The sequence below is a fragment of the Panicum virgatum genome, chromosome 1K (assembly GCF_016808335.1).
Source record: "Panicum virgatum strain AP13 chromosome 1K, P.virgatum_v5, whole genome shotgun sequence".
Classification (NCBI taxonomy): Eukaryota; Viridiplantae; Streptophyta; class Magnoliopsida; order Poales; family Poaceae; genus Panicum; species Panicum virgatum.
In genome coordinates this window covers 191,253-205,729 of record NC_053136.1, presented here as the reverse complement: position 1 = coordinate 205,729, position 14,477 = coordinate 191,253, and positions in this window count along the sequence as shown.

The following is a 14,477-nucleotide window of genomic DNA, read 5'->3' as shown; positions in this document are numbered from 1 at the left end:
GGAATCCACCAGGTTTTCACCGAGAACACTAATGACCAAGCCTCGAAAGAGGGTATCAGCCTCATCGAACGCACTCCCTTCCTCTGGAGTGAACTGTTCAGGCTTACCCTCTTTTACATGGATCATTCTCGATATTGTTAACCATAGTATAAGCCGATCTTGCCAACGTTTGTAATTTGAACCATCAAAAGGTGGTGGTTTGATTGATGCAGCAAAGCTAGATACCGAAAGCCGATTAACAAAATCGGGTTTTTGGATTGTTAGAAAAGTAGGCAACTTTCGATATATTTTAATTCCAAATATTACTAGCAATTTCATGGCATAAATGAGTGATAATGTGTGAATAAGATATGTGCTTGTGTTCATGTTATTCTTACTAATAAGCATGAACAAAAAGTTAAACCAGAATAGGTTTAGAGTGTACCCCAAGGCGGGACCAGTGCCGGAGGCACCGATTGCGCCGTTACCAGCTGGAATAGACATGCTATTCGACTGGCCTTGCCTGAAGTAGCCGAACGATGTCGATGCAGGAAGAGGTTCGTAGTTGTTATCGCCAGGGTTAATTTATGGGCCGAAAGCAAGATGAGCTTAAAGCAGAAGATTGAGGAAGGCTTGTAAATCGGCTCCTGCGTGAGCGTGTGGGCCACATTGGCCGTGTATCCTTAGATTTAGTTCAAGATTAGAGATAGAGTCCAATCGGGACAAGATTAGTTTAGATTGTTTCCCAAGTCTCCGGAATATAAATATGTATCCTTTGTTATTTGTAAAGGGAGCGTCATCACGACTCGCAAACAACAACTCTCGGCGCATCGCCACCCCTAATCCTAGGGTTTCAACCAAGTAAGTGCCATGCTGCCCTGATCGCTTCTTGCGATCAGGGCAGTATTGTTCTTGCTTTTACCTTGGTATTACTCGTACTGAAGCGTTTTTTATGGCGAGTAGTACTAGTTATCATGATGTTCGTAGCATGGCTTTTAGTAGATCTTTTGTGCTTTGTTGTTTATCATCTGCGAATATCATGTTGTCTCTGTGTAGTCACGTTTCAATCTCTCGCTAGTTCTTATCGTGTAGAACTAGTCGCACAGGGACAACACCCTGCTTCTTTCATGTTTAGTAGATCCGATCTGTTATAGTTTGCTCTTATCTTAAGAGTTGGCATAATATCTGCTGGGTTAGGCCTTGCAAACGGATTGGATGATCCGGTGGCGTAGTAGATGCTTTATCTTAGCCTTGATAGGGATTGTTCCGGGAATCGGCTCTTGCTAGTTCTTAGGCCTCTGTTTTAGGTTGTGGTTTAGTTGTCTGTTACGTTCGCTAGGCCCAGTCACGTGTAGGATGTTCCAATCTAGCAGTGAGGCTGTTACCATCGTGGGTTAAGATTAATTGGACTTGATTGAAGTAGTTTTATAGTGATTTGCTCTATTTATCATATCCGGATGCAATCAGATCCCGTCTGACACCGGGACTCGATCGGCTCTTCAAAGCCGATGCAAGAGTCGTCCCGGGGAGCCGACCACGGCTCGGACTTACGTTTACACGTGTCTTTGTATGCAGGAAACTGTTCGGGGCACGTCTACACCCTCCTGATCGGGTATAGGTCAGGTGGCACGCCCGGCTTTCACACATCCTCCGGGCGCGTGACGGAATTTGCGGGCCGTCGATGAGGGAGCAGTGCTTGCCAGCGCACCAGCAACCTCCCGGCTCTTCGTGTTGCCCGTCGTTGCTCGCCGGTGGGTTTCGGTCGACAACACATTCTGGCACGCTCGGTGGGACACTCGGCAAGAACATCCACCGCAATGATGACTGGAGCTCAAGATCAAGAACCCGCTCCCAAGCCCGTCACATATGATGAGCTTCCTCCTGAACACAAGAAGAAGTATGATGAGATCAAAGCTCTGCTGGAAGCCGATCTCATCGGCTCTTTTGAGAGGACTCGCAACCATGGCATCAAGTGGAAGGGGTTCTCACCAGAAGGCGCTCTGGACAATGTAGATCTGTCTGTACCATCTGAAGAACGCACCAGAGCCCTGCGTCAGGAGATGAACTACATGGTGGCCCATGCGCTTCATCGGCACTCCCAGAGCTTGATGAACGAACTCGAGCGCATGGCGCATCGCGTCATCCAGGAGATAATCAAGAACCAGTACTCTCCATCGGGGCCAATCCTGGGGAGTCACACAGAGGAAGCTGCACTGCATTTTAGGCCGCAACTGCCATTCTCATTTGCAGCTCCCAGACCACACAGCTCGCCGATCTACGTCATCCACAAGATCGGCGGTGATCCTGGAGAAGGCCAGTTCCTCACCGAGCCACCTAAGGAGATTCCGCATGGCTACACGTGCGCCTACATCCCTGACAGCGTCAGTCCAGCACGCTCAGTGCAGGTGATGAACCCAGGAGCTCCTGGAGCAGACGCAGAAAAACAAGCGTGGCTAGCAAAGTACGCTATTGGGCCGAATGCTGAGCCATCGGCCCCAGGAGTTCTCAGTGTGGAGCAGGTCAGTGCAATACTCAGAGACCAGCTCGGCATCCTGCACAAGAGGAAAGCAATCGGCTATTCCAAGCCGTATCCAAGTGATTATGACTTGATCCCACTGCCACCCAAGTATCGGCTTCCTGAGTTCACCAAGTTCAACGGGTCAGAAGGAGCCAGCTCCATCGAGCATGTGAGCCGATACTTAACGCAGCTTGGGATGATCTCAGTATCGGATCCATTGAGGGTCCGGTTCTTTGGCCAATCCTTGACAGGCCCAGCTTTTGGATGGTATGCATCATTGGCTCCGGATTCGATCCGGACTTGGAGGCAGCTTGAAGATCAATTCCATACCCAGTACCACTCGGAAGCTGCAGAAGCCGGAATTGCCGACCTCGCCCAAGTCAGGCAGAAGTGAGGAGAGACCGTGTCGGAGTACATACAGCACTTCAGGGAGGTCAAGAACCGATGCTACTCGTCACGCATCACAGAGAAGGAGGCAGTCGATCTGGCTGCCCTGGGACTCGCTAAGCCGATCAAGGATGCGGCTTTCCAGTTGGAGTTCACATCTTTGGCTCACCTGGTGCAGAAGCTTACAGCGTACGAGCATTACCATCCTGAGCTGTACCAGGACAAGTTCAAGCGCCATGTAAACATGGCACAAGCTGAGGAATCTGACGACTCTGGCGAAGAGCAGGAAGTAGCCGTGACAGAGTGGACCCGGGGGGCAAATCCTGTCCCATGCAAGTGGATCAAGCAGCAGGGGCTTGTGAAGGGCTTTGACTTCGACGTAACCAAAACAGAGCAGATATTCAACCTGCTCCTCAAAGAAAAACAGCTGAAGCTGCCAGAGAACCACAAGCTACCGACGCCACAAGAGCTGCAGGGGAGGTTGTACTGCAAATGGCACCACTCGTTCACTCATGCCACGGGTGAATGCAAGGAGCTGCGTCGACAGATCCAATCGGCTATCGAACAAGGCCGATTGATCCTGGCTCAACACACCATGAAGGTTGACACGAAGTCCTTCCCACCGGTTAACGTTGTGGAGCTGTCAGACGTCGGATCCGAAGGCCAGGATCTAGCATTCCAGATCAACATGGTGGGACCTGTGCGCCGCCATAACAAGCAGAGGAGAGAGGCCGCTTCTAGCAAACGGCCGCAAGATGAACGTGATTTGGAACAGCAGCATGTGACTGAAGAGCAAGTACGTCACATCCGCAATCAGCTTCCAGCTTCTAATCGGCTTCTGGAGAAATACCAGTACCAGTATCAGCTATGCCGCCGATACAAATCGGAGGAAAGATGAGTACGAGCACCGCTCAGGAAGGACACTGGGCAGGCGCCAGACTACACACGACCACTGGCATTGCCCGTTCTTCAGGTACTGTTGGAATTCCGGCATGAGCCGATTACCTACTATAGATGATTGCTTGGAGTGCAAGGCTCGAGGGCATCAACAAGACAAGACATCGGTGTTCCGGCGTTTGGGGCCCAGAACACGTCAGGACGACCATGTGGGGCGCCCATCCGGAGGTGGTTCAGATTCAGAGGAAGAAGACAGGTACCATCGCCCACGATGGTGTCCTGACGGGCTCAATCGGTCGCAGAAGCGCAGAATACAGCGCTTGCGCAACCTCGAAGACGCAGAAGCAAAGTATCTTGACGTGCTGAGGAAAGCGCGTCCGGATCTCGCGGAGCAAGTTAGGCGACCACAGAGGGAAGAGAGGCACCCCCCGAGGATGGAGTGGCGCCCCAAGCAGACAAAAGCCGATGAAAAGCCATCGACTGACGTGAACATGGTGTTCGTGCTCCCGTTGGAGTTTCGAGCACCCCAACAAGAGGAATTGGCCGTCGCGCTGCTGGATCTCGGCCGACGGCCAATCATTTTCGAGAAGCCCAAGGAGAAGAGCTACAAACACTTGAAGGGGTTATATCTCAAGGGCTTCATCAATGGCAAGCCTGTGAACAGGATGTTGGTCGACACTGGCGCTGCAGTCAACTTGATGCCGTACTCTGTGCTGCGCCGGCTGGGTCGTTCTTCTGCTGATCTGATCAAGACCAATGTGATGCTCAATGACTTCAACGGACAACCATCAGAAGCAATGGGGGTTCTTAATGTGGAACTGACAGTGGGCCGCAAAACCGTACCAACATCGTTCTTCATCGTTAACAGCAAGAGTACATACACGGTGCTGCTTGGAAGAGACTGGATTCATACCAATTGTTGTATCCCCTCCACAATGCATCAGTACCTCATCCAATGGGACGGCGATGAAGTAGAAGTGGTCCCTACAGACGATTCCAGCGAAGTCTCTGTCGCGGATATTGTAACACCCGGTTTATAAAAGAACATAAACCGAGCAATCATATACGTGCCAGGATCAAGTCACACGTATATACAACAGAATGAACAGTATATCATAGCACATATCACGTAAAAAGATATAATAAAGCGAATACGAATGTTATTTATTACAATAATGACAAAAATGTCTGATACAGCAGAAGCGAAGTACAAAATACGAATAAAGCTCTCCGAAGCTGAAGCAGGGCGCCACAGGGACGTCGACTGGGAGACGAACACCTAGAAGTCCTCGTAGTCCTGGTAGCGCTGGACGAACTCCCTCGCGTCGGCAGGAACTAGGCAGCAGTAGTGTAGCCAAGAGGAAAAAGTAGAGAAGAGGCAAGAGTGAGTACACAACTTGTACTCAACAAGTATAACACAAACTATGAGGCTCTAAGGTTGGCTGACTTTATTAAAGCTATTTACTACGAGTTGATGAATTACCATTAACCCAGTTACATAGTAATTAATCAAGATTAACCATGTTACTACTGAGATCCAAACCAAAACCAAGCCACCAAGGTAACCCCGAGAAGCACCTCCCTCGTCGGAAGGAGATAACTCCACTAATCAAAAGGAGGATCTGGGCCGCTCATAACCGTGAGCACGGCTAGTATACCAGTTTTACACTCTGCAGAGGTTGCACATCTTTACCCACAAGTCGTGAGCTACGCTAGAGGTTCATCACACTTCCTTAGGTGGGATGACTAGCGACTCACTATGAGGCCTTTACAAAGAATCTCGTTGGTAGGGAGTAACCGCGAGGGTGGATCAGCGACTATGGAGTAGGTCTAGTGGGCGTCAAGACACGAAGCACAGACGAGGCCACTCAGCACGAGGGCCATAGAAGCTTACCGCCCCTGCCCCGCAGGTAAGTTACTCCAAACCAAAAAGATCTAATTATTACGCCAAGTCTATCCCATTCTAGCCTTGTGGTAGCGCTGTTGTCCCAGGTTGTCGCTCTATGAACCGGTCCTTATGGAGAGTGGCCAACCAAGCACTAAGCACCGTGCTGGCCCCCTAAACCATGTTTCTACAAAAACCATATTTTAACGAGACGTGAGCCACTCAAGCACGAAGCACAGAGGGCCACTCTCAGAGTTAAGTTCAAGTAAACCATTAATCAAATTAATTAAAAAAGGACCAGAGTGTGTTATAGCATGGCAACCTAGCACAACTAACCAAAATGCAACCCAAAGGATAAATATAAAGGATATAAAGTGGCTAGGAATGTCCTTATAGGCATACAGTATTAAAATGCAGTATGAAAATGTATTTAAAAGTGATAGGTTGTTCATGTTATACTTGCCTTCCTCGTACTGCTCTGGCTGCTGCTCAAAGTGCTCGGAAGACGGCTGCTCCTGGTACTGGTACTGGGGCTCCTCAGATGGATCAACATCTACTCACGAACACATGGCCAAAACAATGCGCAATAATAAGCATTCAAGCAAACTCTAACAAAAGCTAAAGAAACAGTACATCAATACATAAAAACAGCACACTAAACTAATCTAAAACTATTCTACGCGTTACAACGATCGCGTGGACATAAAGATCGCTAAAAACGGAGCTAAAACGCATATTCTAGGCCAAAAACAAGGTTCAGGGGCTTATCTGTAAGAAAAACAGAGTTCCAGGGGCTTTTCTGCTAAAACCGAGGGCCTAAACGTAATTAAACTATAGATCCAGGGTTTGACACGTAAAACTACCAAGGGTGGACGGCGGGTTCAATTCTTAAGAAGCTCAGGGGGTAAAACGCTAAAATCAGGGCCTCACTGTAATTAGTTTTGAACAAATCTGGACGGCGGGTTGATTACCAGAAATCACGGGGGCTCATATGCAAAAAGGCTGGGCGAACCGTTATCTTTGATTCAGGGCGCTTGGATCTAGATCTGATGGTCCAGATCGGCTCGGTCCTAGATCTAATCTAGGCCATTGGTTCCTAAATGGGCGGCTCAGAGGGCTTGGGCACGCGGGCGGCGGCGCTGACGCCACGGCGAGCGGCGGCGCTGGAAGGGGGGTCGCCGGAGTTGATCGCTACGGTGATTCAGGTGGCCAAAAGGGTCGCGGCCTGGTGCAAAAGGGCGAGCGTGACGCATACAGTCCCTTAGGGCACTCGGAGAGGCGGTTCGGGGCTGGAAGGGGGGGGGTCGTCGCCGGTGCAGGGCGGCTCGGACGGCACACCTCGCCGGCGTGCGATGCGCTGACCTCGGGAGCGGGCTAAGGGCTAATACAGCTAGCGCAAACGAAGGGGCGGGTCGTTGTGAGGCTCACCGAGGGCCTGTAGTGGGGATTGCTGCAGTGTAGGTCGGCCGGCGGCGAGATCCGGCGGTGGAGGCGGGCGGCGTTCGTGGGCGTGGTCGATGCGGCGGTGTTCCGGCCCTCCGGACTCCACGGGGATCCTCGGGGTCGCTCTGCGAAGCCGGTGAAGGGTCAGAGAGGTCCAGAGGTCACCGGAGATGATGAATTGGGGCGGCGCAGGGGATCACCGGCTTGGAGGTCGCGGCGGCGCTCCGCTCTGAGCAGAGGCAAGGTGGCGGCTAGGGTTGTGCGGCGCGCTGGTGGATGGAGGGATTCAGGGGGGTGCGGGGCGCGTTAAAAGGGCGGTGGTGGCAATCCTTGGCGTGCGAGCCACGGAAATTGCGGCGCGGTGACTGCGCGGCGGATTCGGGATTGAACCCTCATCCGATTCCGGGCGGGTTTCTAGAAAGAAAGGGCGCGGGCGAGGCTAGCGTGTGGGTCCGTGCGCGAGTGCGGGGTAGAGCGGGTCCGTGCGCGAGCCCGGGGTGGAGCGGGGCCACGGGTAGCGGAAAGACGGAGCTCGCGGAGCGGGCTGAGCGAAACAGAGCGAAACAGAGGAGCCGCTCGGCGGGGAAGAAGGGGCTGACAGCGGGCCCGGGTGCTCAGCGAGAGCGACGCGCGCGCGGGCGTGGGAGAGACGACTGACGCGCGGGCCCTGTTGGCAGGCGGGTGAGGCTGGCGGGCTGCGCAGGCGTGCGGGATGCGGAGAGCTGGGCCGCGTGCTTGGGCCGTGCGGAGCTGGGTCAAGCGGGAGCTTGCGCGGGCCGCGCTGGCAGGCCGAGCGGGGTGGCGAGGAAAGGGTGGGCCGGACGGGCTAGAGCTGCTGGGTTGGGTTTGGGTTTCCTATTGGGTTTCTATTTTCCTTTTCTATTTCCTATTCTTCTCCTTTCTAAATCTAATTCAAACAAAGTTTGAATTCAAAAATGAATTTGAATTCAAACCACACTCAAATAAAAGTATGCACCAGCATGAATGCAACACAAATTTTTAAACCTATGATAAAATTTTAATTACTTATAGAACAAAAATTGAATTAAAAGCCATACTAAACACAATAAACCTTAGAAGTTTAAATAAAGCCAATTAAATTTATTATTAAATGCTGGAATTTAAATTAGGGTGTTACATACCCTACCCCCTTAAAGAAATCTCGTCCCCGAGATTTAGCTGGGCTGGCTAGCAAAGAGATCTGGATATGTCTTCATCAGCTCATCTTCTCGCTCCCAAGTAGCCTCAGCTTCACTGTGATGGCTCCACTGAACTCTGCACATCTTGATGCGCTTGTTCCGAGTAATCCTCTCTGATGTCTCCAGAATCTTCACCGGATGCTCAGTATAAGTCAGATCTTCCTGCACATCGACTCCATCCAGTGGTGCCTGCTCCTCAGGTACTCGCAGACATCTCTTCAGCTGAGATATATGGAAGACATCATGAACTCCTGAGAGGCTGAGAGGTAACTCCAGGCGATAAGCAACTTCGCCTTTCCGCTCTAGCACCTTGAATGGCCCCACATACCGAGGTGCTAACTTCCCTTTGACATTGAATCTGCGGATTCCTCTCATCGGAGACACCTTTAGATACACATAATCACCAACACCGAAGGTCAGATCTCTCCATTTGCCATCAGCATAGCTCTTCTGTCTGCTCTGTGCAATCCTCAGATTTTCTCGCACAACCTGGACCATCTGCTCTGCATCATCTATGATCTCAGGGCCAAAGAGCTGCTTCTCACCAATCTGATCCCAATAGAGAGGAGTCCTGCACTTCCTGCCATACAATGCCTCAAAGGGGGACTTCTTCAGACTGGCCTGATAGCTGTTGTTATACGAGAACTCAGCATATGACAGGCACTTATCCCAACTAATACCGTACTTAATGGCACAAGCTCTCAGCATATCTTCCAACACTTGGTTGGTTCTCTCTGTCTGCCCATCTGTCTGAGGGTGATAAGCCGTACTGAAACGCAGCTTCGTATCCAAAGAATCATGGAGCTGCTCCCAGAAACGAGAAGTGAACTGAGACCCTCTGTCAGATATAATCTTCTTCGGCACACCATGCAAGCAGACAATCCGAGAGATGTACAACTCCGCAAGTCTGGCACCGGAGTAAGTAGTGTTCACTGGAATGAAGTGAGCAACTTTCGTCAGACGATCCACTACTACCCATATGGAGTTGTACCCTTTCTGAGTACGAGGCAATCCAACAATGAAGTCCATAGTGATTTCCTCCCATTTCCACTCTGGAATCTTCAAAGGCTGTAATAGACCTGCTGGCCTCTGATGCTCAGCCTTGACACGCTGACAGGTGTCACAAATAGCCACGTACTCTGCCACTGAATGCTTCATCCCATACCACCAGAAACGTTCCTTCAGTTCATAATACATCTTCGTGCTGCCCGGATGAATAGAGTAAGCTGTATCATGGGCCTCACTCAGAATCAACTTCCGGAGATCCTTCACATCTGGAACACAGATCCGGTTCTTATACCACAAGGTACCCTGATCATCCTCTCTAAAATGAGGAGCCTTGCCCTTCTTGAGCAACTCACGGATCTCCTGCAGCTTCTCATCATCTTTCTGATGCTGCCTGATCTCTGACTCTAGAGTCGGTACTGCCTCGAATGCTGCAGTGGAAGTATGATGCAAGAAGCCCAGACTCAACTGCTCGAACTCCTCACATAACTCTGGAGGCATCTGGAAAGCCACGGCCATGTTGACATAACTTCTTCTGCTCAGAGCATCTGCTACAACATTGGCCTTGCCCGGATGATAGTGAATCTCCAGGTCATAATCCTTGACTAACTCTAGCCATCTTCTCTGCCGCATGTTCAGCTCATTCTGTGTGAAAATGTACTTGAGGCTCTTGTGATCAGTGTAGATATCACACCGCTGCCCATACAAGTAATGCCTCCAAATCTTCAGAGCATGCACAACTGCGGCTAACTCAAGATCATGAGTGGGATAGTTCAGCTCATGCCGACGTAACTGCCGTGAAGCATAAGCAATTACTCTGCCCTCCTGCATCAGAACACACCCAAGACCATCCTTTGAAGCATCACAATATACCGTGAACCTCTTGGTCTGGTCTGGCAGAGTCAGGACTGGCGCCGTAGTCAACCTCTTCTTCAGCTCATCAAAGGCCCTCTGACGCTCATCAGTCCACACGAAAGCCACATTTTTCTCCAGCAAAGAAGTCAAAGGCTTCGCGATCTTGGAGAAATTCTCAATGAACCTCCGATAATATCCAGCTAAGCCCAAGAAAGACCTGACTTCCTTTACTGTCTGCGGTGTCTCCCACTCTAGCACATCCTTCACCTTGCTCGGATCAACGGCAATGCCTCCCTGAGAGATAACATGACCGAGGAATGGAACCTCGTCAATCCAGAACTCGCACTTGCTGAACTTGGCATACAATTGATGCTCTCTCAATCTCTGCAATACGAGTCTCAGATGCTCCTCATGCTCTTCTTCTGTCTTGGAGAAGATCAGAATATCATCGATGAAGATCACCACGAAGACATCCAGATAATCCATGAAGACCATGTTCATCAGATGCATGAAGTAAGCCGGGGCATTAGTCAAGCTGAAGGACATGACTGTATACTCATATAGCCTGTACTTGCAGGTGAATGCCATCTTCGGAATATCCCCAGGACGGATCCTCAGCTGAAAATATCCCGAACGAAGATCAATCTTCGAGAATATATGAGCACCTCGAAGCAGATCGAAGAGATCCTCAATACGGGGCAGTGGATGCTTGTTCTTGATAGTAACTGCATTCAGCTCCCGATAATCCACACACATCCTCTTCGAGCCATCCTTCTTATCTACCAGCAATAATGGAAAAGCCCAAGGAGAGAAGCTGCGACGGATATAGCCCTTGGCTAGCAACTCATCAATAGTCTTCTTAACTTCTTCATGCTCTATAGGTGCCATACGGTAGGGCCGCTTTGCAATAGGAGCTGTGCCAGGCAAGAGATCAATACAAAACTCAATGGCGCGTTCAGGCGGCATACCTGGCAGATCACCCGGAAAGACATCCGGGAATTCAAACACCACACGAATACCGTCCGTGAGTCTAGCCTCCATCTGATGTAGAAATCCAGAAGGCTCTGAAGCACTGAATGTCACCTCTTGGCCATCAGATGCCGATAAGTGAACTGTCCGCTGAGCACAATCAATACGGACTCCCCATCTGGTGAGTGTCTCCATGCCCAAGATCACATCTATCCCCGAGGAGTCAATCACTATCAAGCCAGTGCGGAACTCTACCCCCTTTATGACAATACTAACTCTGGAGCATATAGAACATGTACGAATCTGACCCCCAGGTGAGGTAACTACCATAGCTATCCTCATACAAGAAACTGGTATACCATGCTGCAAGGCAAATGACTTGGAAATGAAAGAATGGGTAGCACCGGTATCGAAAAGCACTGTAGCGGGGTGAGAGTTGACCATGAACGTACCAATAACCACGTTAGGAGCCTCGGCCACTGACTCGGCCGTCATGTGGTTCACTCGAGCCTGTGCTGGCGCCCTGGGCTGAGCTGGGCGCCCCTGCTGTCCCGCCTGCGCCTTCCGGGGGCAAGTGTTGGCATAGTGCCCCGGCTGGCCGTAGTGATAGCAGACGCGTGCAAGTGTCGAAGCCTGCTGTCCGGTAGGAGCTGCCGGACGTGGAGCCTGAGGTGCTGGTGGAGCTGGTGGAGCACGAGCCGGAGGTGCCGGTAACCTCGGGCCCTGACCTGCCTGCTGCTGTCGAGGCGGGTACTGCTGCGGTGGCCTCTGCTGGTACTGCTGAGGAGGCCGGTACTGAGGCTGGTACTGCTGGGGCTGCTGGAGTCGAGGGCGAGTGTTGCTGCCGGAAGCAACGGGGACAATCTTCCTCTTCTTGTCCTCCATCTCCAAGTGCTTACGCTCAGTGTTGAGCGCGCTGTCAACCAGATGGTTGAAGTCGTCGAAGCGGAGGTTGAGCAGCGCGTACTGGAGGTAGTCCTCAAGACCCTCCATGAAGTGCTCCTGCTTCTTGCGGTCATCCGCAACATCGGCAGGGGCGTAGCGAGCCAGCTGAAGAAAGCGATCACGATACTCCGTGACCGACATAGTCCCCTGCTTTAGTGCAAGGAACTCCTTCTGCTTCATCTTCATAACGCCCGCGGGGACGTTGTGGCTGCGGAAACGCTCCCTGAACTGGAGCCAAGTGAGAGACTCGCGGTCATGAACTGGGTGGGACTCCCACCAGTCCAAAGCTGCCCCTCGCAGCTGTCCTGCTGCGTACAGAACTCTCTCCCGATCATCGCACTGGGCGATGTCCAGCTGACGCTCCACTGCACGGAGCCAGTCGTCAGCCTGAAGAGGGTCGGACGTGTGAGAGAACGTCGGCGGGTGACCCCTCAGGAACTCAGCACGCCTGTCGCGAGGCTGCGGCGGTCGAGGAGGCGGAGGCTGAGTGTGAGCCTGCTGAAGAGCCTGAACCGTGTTGTTCAGGGTAGCCATCATCTGCATCTGGAGCTGGAAGTACTGCTCCAGAGTCAAAGGCGGAGGCATCGGGATCCCGGTCCCCTGGGTGTTCTGACCCTGGTTGTTCTGCCCCTGCTGGTCAGAACCACGCCTGGTGTTCACCATCTGATTTTTGGACAAAAGATTTCACGAGTAAGGATATTGCAGGAATAAATTCAGATGGATATGATAACTCTTTGCGGAAAAAGACTCAGCCATGATAAAGTAGACAGGATAGAGTTGACTGTTTTACCCCCAACGATCTAACTCATTTTATTAATTAATTAACTTTAACAATATAGTGATTTTCTTTAAACAAATTTAAACTACTAAGCTATGCAATCAGTCAAAAATCCAAATCAAACATGTAGCATAATAACAAGCAGACAATTTTCACGACTTAGCCGAGTTTAACACACGACTCGACTAACACAACGCGTCGCAGAGCGTGCTATCGTATTATTATAAAAGGGTCACCTAGCTAATATTCATGGTGGTCAGATGACTGATTCAGGCCAAATCTACGAAAACTATTCTTCAGAGAGAGAAATCAAGGCAAGACGGGTAAAAAGTCAAGGAAGTCAAGGGGTATAATAGAAAAATAATTTCAGCAGGTAAGGATTGGAGAGAAGGAGTCCTAAAACTCGACCAGTTCTATCTAGGCTTCGTCCTACAGTCGATATGGCTCTGATACCACTCTGTAACACCCGGTTTATAAAAGAACATAAACCGAGCAATCATATACGTGCCAGGATCAAGTCACACGTATATACAACAGAATGAACAGTATATCATAGCACATATCACGTAAAAAGATATAATAAAGCGAATACGAATGTTATTTATTACAATAATGACAAAAATGTCTGATACAGCGGAAGCGAAGTACAAAATACGAATAAAGCTCTCCGAAGCTGAAGCAGGGCGCCACAGGGACGTCGACTGGGAGACGAACACCTAGAAGTCCTCGTAGTCCTGGTAGCGCTGGACGAACTCCCTCGCGTCGGCAGGAACTGAGCAGCAGTAGCGTAGCCAAGAGGAAAAAGTAGAGAAGAGGCAAGAGTGAGTACACAACTTGTACTCAACAAGTATAACACAAACTATGAGGCTCTAAGGTTGGCTGACTCAACTGCATTAGCTTTTAATCTTGGCAAAATTTTATTAAAGCTATTTACTACGAGTTGATGAATTACCATTAACCCAGTTACATAGTAATTAATCAAGATTAACCATGTTACTACTGAGATCCAAACCAAAACCAAGCCACCAAGGTAACCCCGAGAAGCACCTCCCTCGTCGGAAGGAGATAACTCCACTAATCAAAAGGAGGATCTGGGCCGCTCATAACCGTGAGCACGGCTAGTATACCAGTTTTACACTCTGCAGAGGTTGCACATCTTTACCCACAAGTCGTGAGCTACGCTAGAGGTTCATCACACTTCCTTAGGTGGGATGACTAGCGACTCACTACGAGGCCTTTACAAAGAATCTCGTTGGTAGGGAGTAACCGCGAGGGTGGATCAGCGACTATGGAGCAGGTCTAGTGGGCGTCAAGACACGAAGCACAGACGAGGCCACTCAGCACGAGGGCCATAGAAGCTTACCGCCCCTGCCCCGCAGGTAAGTTACTCCAAACCAAAAAGATCTAATTATTACGCCAAGTCTATCCCATTCTAGCCTTGTGGTAGCGCTGTTGTCCCAGGTTGTCGCTCTATGAACCGGTCCTTATGGAGAGTGGCCAACCAAGCACTAAGCACCGTGCTGGCCCCCTAAACCATGTTTCTACAAAAACCATATTTTAACGAGACGTGAGCCACTCAAGCACGAAGCACAGAGGCCCACTCTCAGAGTTAAGTTC